Genomic DNA, 7,614 nt, shown 5'->3' with positions numbered 1-7,614 from the left:
GATATTTACGGATCCCAGTTAGGCGCAGACCAGGCCATTGGGATGACTGAGACAGGTTCCAGCCCTTCGTGGACAGCCTGCCTTGGTACAAGTACGGGGACAGAGAGAGACTGCAGGGACAGTATTCATTTCTTTACTCAGCCGACTTGTGTGGCACCTGCTAGGGGACAGCCACTGTGTTAGGGAAACTGACAGTGAGCCAAACCACCCTGGTGGCTGCCCCATGGAGCTTACCCTCCAGAAGGGCAGATGAGGTTAATCCACAACCACACAATTAGGGACGCCTGGCTGGCTCAGTTGGTGGAGTGTGGGACTCTTGATCTTGGGGTGGTGAGTTCGAACCCCACTCTGGGTGTGGAGTATTTACAAAAAAATAAAAAATAAAAAAAAAAAACAAAAACCACACAAATACAGTGACATGGGCCTAAAGAACAGGGTCCCCGTGCCATAAGGGTATATAACAGAGGTTGGGGGTCAAGGAAGCCTGGACAACCCTTTCCTGAGGACGAGATGCCTCCTCTTCTGGGGGAAGAGGAGGAAATATCTGTCAGGGGAACGGGGCTACCTGACAGAACCGACCCCGAACTCAGGCTTGGCTGTTCTCCGTCTGCTGGGAAATCAGCACTCAAAAGACAGGCACTGGTGGGAAAGGAAAGGTTGCTTTGTTTAGGAAGATGGTGGACTGATGTCTCAAAGACCACCTACCCTGTCCAGGCGAAGCCGGCAAGTTTAAAAAAATTCTTTTAAGTTTATTCATTTTTCAGCAAGAGAGAGAGAGAGAGAGAGAGAGAGAGAGAGAGAGCGTGAGCGGGGGAGGGGCAGAGAACGAAGGGAGACACAGAATCCGAAGCGGGCTCTGGGCTCCGAGCCGTCAGCACAGAGCCTGACTCAGGGCTCGAGCTCATGAATCGCGAGATCGCGACCTGAGCCGAAGTCGGACGCTCAACCGACTGAGCCACCCAGGCGCCCTGCGAAGCCAGGGAGTCTCAAGGGGACGGCACAGGAAAGAGGAGGGGCCTCCGTGCAGGAGAAGTGGGTACCCAGGTGGCTAGTCGTGTGTCGGCACGAACCTGAACAGGCTTGTTGGCATCTGTGGCTGCTGTTTCTGAACGGAGTCCGGCCTCATCTTAGCGGAAAGGTGAGTCCTTCCCTCCCCAAGGTCGGTGGTCTGCGAATCTCAAAGAAAGTAAGTGAGTTGAGGCAGGCGAACCCTTAAGAGTGGTTGGAGGGCTATTACAACAGCATGTGCAAAGGCCCTGAGGCCAGCCGGAGGTGGGTGGCCCTTGGAGACCACGAGGAGATTTAAGACCTGTGTGTGTGTGGGGAGGGGTGTCTGGAGAAGGGGGGCCCAGGCCAGACCACGTGTGACCTCCAACGCCAGGTTAAAGATTTGAGTCTTTATCCTGAGAATGGCGGGGCCCTCGGAGCATCGCAAGCAAAGGAGAGTTGCGGTTAGCTTTGTTACAGGCTTCCTCATCCACTGAACAAGTATGACCTTGGAGTGAGCCCCCTGACATGCTCTGCCCTGGTGTTCGTTCGCCCTCTTCCCTGTGGTCACACCCATTCAGGCTCCCGCTCAGCTCAGGCGTGATCTCCTCAGGGGAAGCTGTCCCCCGCCTGCAGGATGAAGCTACGCACACACTCTTGTGCTCCCACAGCAGCCTGGGAGCATCCCTGGGGAGGCTTGGCTGGTGCCAGGTCCCCAGCACCACCCCGCCGGGGTCCTTTGAGGGAGGCCGACTTGGACCCCAGAGGTTGGCGGGAGGGGGTCATGTTTTAATCACCTCCCTGTCAGTTCCCCCCCAGACCAGAAGTTCCAGGAGGGCGGGCCAGGACTGTGGTCGTCTCAAGCACTGTTGTGTTCCTGGGGCTTCGCACAGTGGGGGACATACAGGAGGACGGGCTGGGGGGGTGGCGGGGAGGGTAGGAAGAGAGGGACATAAAGGGACTTTGCCCCGTAAGCGCAGAGTGAGGAGGACAGGAGGCAGAAAAGTGGCAGAAACTCGTAGGTTGTGAGAAGTGAGGGAGGCAGAACCGATGAAAGACTGAAAATGGGTCACACTGCGACCTGTAACATTTTAATCAAGTACAAGTTGCTCCGGGCCTCCGTGGGGACGGGAGAACTGGTCAGAGTCTGCATCTCAGAAGAGCTTTCTGGAACGAGGCGTTTCTTATGAGGGTCATTTCACACTAGGCTGAGTGCGTCTGAGATGTCCAGGGCAGGAGAGAAATCCCAGCACCTCGGCCTGGAAGGGAGCAGAGGCCCCGCCCCGAGGCTGGCTTTGCATGTCTGGCCCACTCCTGTCGAGGCAGGGGGTTGGGGCTGAGGCCCCGGGAAGGAAAGGGACCTCCAGCCGTGCCCTCCTCAACACCGTGCCCACAGGTCATGAGCTCCTGGGACCCACCCCGTGTGACCCTTGCTTGTCCCTCCCAGACCTGCCTTGCCCATCTATGGATGAGAGCTGAGCCAGGGCAGGCCGGGAAGTCCCAGGTTTCCCCAGCCGGAAGGTCCCTCCCAAAGCACCCGAGAAACACCCACTGAGGTGTCCTGCTGAATTCGGAGCCCTGCATACCCGGACGGATCTCGGCTGCCCTGACTGCCAGCTGTCAGCTGCCTCGTCTATAAAACAGGAATATTTCGCTCATTCAACACATATGTCCCGGGTGCCTGGAATGTGCGAGGCAGTGTCCCAGGTGCAGGGTGGTGGGGACGGGCCGGGTTCCTGCTTCCGTGCTGTTCCACCTAGTGGGTAGTCCTCCAGGGCTCCAGGCTTGAGGGGATCAGGGTGACAGGCGTGGGGCCCAGGACACACAGGAAAGCTGTGTGGGACGAAGGACAACAGCAGAGACGGGCCCTGGGCTCCGAGCTTTCATAGGCGCTGACACCCCCTTGCCTTGGCCCTGAGGACGGCCCTGACTTCCCCACAGACACGAGGAAAGCAAGGCTCAGAGAGGTCAAGTCATTGCTCGAGGGCACCCAGCTAGCCCAGGAGGGTGCAGATCAGATCTTGTCCCCGTGTGCTTCCCATGACCCCAGCCTGCGTTTCCGGCCCCAAAGACAGCTTCTGCGAGCCAAGTCGATGCTTCCTGTTAGAGGCCTCTTCGTGTTGGGGGAGCGTGACCCACGACAGCTCACCAATAGAGCCTGAACGTAGCTGCCGGTCAGCACGCGTCATTCCCTCGTCCGTGCCCACAGGAGGCAGCAAGGAAAGATACATCGCGAGCCTTCCAGGACGCTGCTCCTGAGAGAGCCGGAAGTGCATAGGATGGCCGTCGTCCCAGGATGGAACCGGGGACGAAGACTCCCCTGCTATCTGAATCCCGGGGAGTCGGGGGAGGTGGAAATGAAGCCCCTCTGTCCGCGCAGACACGTCGACAAGATAAGGGACACGACTCGTCAGCGGCCCCCACGACATTGGCGGCAGGCGAAGGGGCACGTTAAACAGCTCAGCCCCGTGGACTCTCACGATGTATCTCAATAAAATGCCAGGGTGACTTGTTTCTGTTCCTTCCCCTTGCTGGGAAATGCCCCGGGCTGGGAAAGTGCCCCTGCCACGCGACGTGCTGAGCAGAGCTGAGCGGACTGGGTTGGGGGTGGGGGGCGCTGAGACGGGCCAGCCTGAGCCGAGGGAAGCAGGGGTGGGGCTGAGCTGATGGAGGCAGGGGTGGGGTGGGCACGGGTGGCTTCTGGAAGCCCTGGGGATGAAGGGGATGGGGGAGGAAGGGGACCAACGTTTAAAAAGGTAACCCACGTGTAGGCCCGGAGTGAGTCCCCAGGTTGGAGAGCCCTGCTCTGGCCCCACAGCTCCCCACCCACACCCTGCCCTGCCGGTCCAGGCTCCTAGAGTTCCTGGCCTGAGGGCCCCAAACCCATTCTAGACCCCATGCAGGACACTTCCTCCGGTCGCTCCCCCAAGAGGGGAGCTGGGGGAAGTAAGAAGAGAGGGATGAGGCCTCCGTGCACCCAGGGCCCCTACCTTGAATCAGCCCTCCCGCTTTCCCCGGCTGAGCCTTCTGGAAACCCAGGGGCAGACAGGACTCCCCCCCCACACCCCACCCCCGTAGATAGAGAAAGCAGAGCTCAATAGGCCAGGTGCCAGCCCGAGATCACACTCAGCTGGCGAGGGGCAGAGCCACGCTTAGAGCCCCATCTGGCTACCCCCGGACCTAGTGGATGGCAGGGAGGTGGTTCGGCACAAGAGTCCGGAGCATGGTCGGGCACCAGGCTGCTTGGGTGTGACCCCCTTCTCTGCCCTTGCCGGCCGGGTGACCTCGCGCGAGGACCCGCCCCCTGGCACCTCAGCCTTCTCGACGGTACCCTGGATGACGATTCGGGTTCACGGTGTGTCTTCGCCTGCCTGGGCCGTCAGGACGAAATAGACCGTCAAGTGGGTGGCTAGGACAGTTACTGCCCGCTGAAGTTCCGAAGGCCGAGAAGCCCAAGATCAAGGTGTCGGCAGCATGGTTCCTGCTGAGGGCTTGCTTCCTAGCTTGGAGACGGCCGCCGTCTCGCCGTGGGCTGACATGACCTCTTCTTGTGTAGCAAGGGGAGCGAACTCTGTTCTCTCTTCTTCTTCTCCTGAGGACACTAGTCCCATTACCCACCTTGATGACCTCGCTAAACCTAACTACCTCCCAAAGGCCCCACCTCCCAATGCCATCACATCAGGGGTTAGAACCTCAACATACGAATTGGTGGGAGGAGGAGGGCAGGGACACGAACCTTCAGTCCAGAGCACAATCCCTTACTAGACCCTGCAGTGACCCTCAATGTGTCCCCCATGAGTATGGGCACCCCCTTTCACCCTCCCCCATGGTGGGCAGGAAGATCTCAGCAGGGCTTAATTTTTGATCCGATGTTTTGCTAAGATCTCCCTGTCTGCATGGGCGAGGGTGGGACACAGGGGCAAACCTGGATGGGGGACACACTGGGGGCTACTGCAGGGTCCGGTGAAGTGTGATGGGGTTTGGTCCAAAGCGGAGGCAGTGGAGACGGAGTGGAGGCAGGACAACCGTGCAGGGTCCTGAATTCCCCGACCAGGGTGACAGGGGATGAGGAACAGGACCCAGGCTGAGCCAGGGATGGGATGACAGGAGACCAGTAGGGCAGGGAGGGCCACACTGGGCAGGGACTTCCGGGGTGTAGGGAGGTAGGACAGGTTGGGGGGCAGGAATGGGAGCCAGGGCCCCTTGGGATGTTGTTGAGCAGGGACATCAGGGAATCACACAGTCCTGCAGCTCTCTGAGGGGCCGTTAGGGCACGAGATGGGCCGATAATCCTCACCCTTTCCATCCTTCCAAATGCCTTGTTGCCCCTGGTGTGTCAGTGCACGTGAGCGGGAGCAGGAGGCCACACTGGCACTCCGGCCTGTCAGCAGCGGCACTAATTAGACTCCTACAAAACAGGCACTAATTAGACTCCTACAAAACAGACAATAATTAGACTCCTACAAAACAGGCAATAATTAGACTCCTTCAAAAGTCCTCTTGTTTCTCCCTGGGCCACGAGCCCTTCGGAAAAAGGGATGTTTCCTGCCAGGTCGCCCCTGAAGACGCGTTTGTCACAGGCTATTGTGTAAATCCGTGTTTGGCCCATTGAAGAGATGTGATTTATCCACTTGACTGGCCTTAGCGCTCCTTCTCCAAACTTGCAAAATGTGGCTGCTATTAGGAGTCCAGAGAGGAGCCATAAAACATGCCAGGGGCCAGGACCGCGGGCTCTGAGCTGCCTCTGGCTGCAGGGGAGAGTCGAGGGAGGGGCCGGGGTTCAGGCAGCTCAGGAGAGGAGTCAGTCTCCAGGGAGAAAACATGTGACATTAGAGAAGGGCCAGCTCAGGTCTTTTCCCACCACCAGGCTTACTGAGGCCTTACTACGTGCGGGCTTGCGTGGGGCCTGGGGCACAGCAGTGAAAGGAGAGGGCTGTGCCCCCAGGAGCCCGGAGTGGCGAGGCAGGAAGGACAGGAGAACAACGCGGGACAGGAGTATGCTAGGGAAGAGAGGCGTGGGGAAGAAAGTGCGACAGGGTGATGTATGGAGTCTGTCTGTGATGACCTTGGACTGCCAAGAGAGGCCTCTCTGAGAAGGGGACCTTTGAGCCGAGTATTAAAGGATGAAGTGACAGATATGGGGAGGGGGCAGGAATGATAGAGAGAGAGGCCCACACCCCAGGTCTACACCCAGGCCACCTTGTGCTGCCCTCTGTCCATCCCTTCCCCCCTGCACCCTCCCACCCACCCCCCCTGTTCCCCTCCTCCTCCCTCAGGGCTCACTTGAAATGATTCTTCCTCCAGGAAGCCTTCCTTGACTCCTCAAGCAGGTTTGGCAAGGTGGAGGGCGTTGTTCCGAGTTTTGACCCTCGTCCCTTTCTGCAACATTCAAGGTGAATGTCTTGTTCAACTCTTCTTCCTTCTAGACACCACCTACCTCCTGCTAGACTTCCAGACACTTCTTGCTAGATACTGGTGAGGAGACGGGGGCACAGCCATGGCCCCGACACCCACCACAATCCTGGCTCACAATGGGCACTCAGTAAGCAGTTTTTGAATGACTAAACAATTCCATCCAGTCCCACATAATTTTCTCCTGCCAGCTTCTAACTCCTCCTTTATTCATTACTATTCTTGTGGGATGATATAATGTGGCTGCTCTGGGACGCTAAGCCACCGGTCAGTCCTTGGAGTAAGCAGCCTTTTAGATGCTCCCCCACGATCCTCCCTTCCTGGTATTCACACTTTTGTGTAACCCACTCCCCTTGGGGCGGGGGGACTAAGCGTACCGTTTCACTCCTGTCAGAACCTGCCAGGAAGGATGGGATTTGTTTCTAGTAGCAGGTTTGGGGGGCTCATTCTCACTCTTTCTTTCACAAAAATTTTTTTTAGTTTTTTTTTATTTCGAGAGAGACAGAGTGAGGGAGGGAGGGAGGGTCAGTGAGGGGGGTGGAGAGAGAATCCCAAGCAGCCTCCCCGCTGTCAGCGCAGAGTCGAATGCAGGGGCTCGATCCCATGCACTGTGAGCTCATGAGCTGAGCCGAAACCGAGAATCGGATGCTTAACCGCCTCAGCCACCCAGGCACCAACGCCCACTGTTCTCACTCTGCCTTAGAGTGCTAATCGTGGGGGGAAACAGCTGCCATGTCATAAGTGGAGCCATCGGTGCACAAGAGTGAGTTTGGAAGCAGACCCTCCCCTCGGCAGCTCTGAGATGGGACAGCGCTGGCGAACGTCTGGCTTGCAGACACGTCAGAGACCTTGAGCTGGAGGCTGCCCATCACCCGTGCCCAGATTCTTGCCCCACAGAAACTATGAGAGAATCGACGTTTGCCGTGTTAACCTGCCAGGTTTTGAGGTCTTTTGTTACACGGCAGTAGGTAGCTAATACAGCCATTCGGAGGCTCAAAATTCCCTCGTGGCTCCTCATTGCCTGCAAAATAATTTTCCGAATCTCTTTCCGTAGGACTGTCAGCAGCTTGAGGTCCCCATCTTGTTCCAATCTTACAGGTGCCTTCAACACCCAGCATAGAACCCGAATTATCACAGCTGTATGCTGTTTGTTTGCGGGACGAAAGAAGAAAGGAAGACTGAAATTCATGGGTTCTTTTTTTTTAAAGTTTATTT

Source organism: Felis catus, chromosome C1 (assembly GCF_018350175.1).
Source record: "Felis catus isolate Fca126 chromosome C1, F.catus_Fca126_mat1.0, whole genome shotgun sequence".
NCBI lineage: Eukaryota > Metazoa > Chordata > Mammalia > Carnivora > Felidae > Felis > Felis catus.
This window is presented reverse-complemented; position numbering follows the sequence as displayed.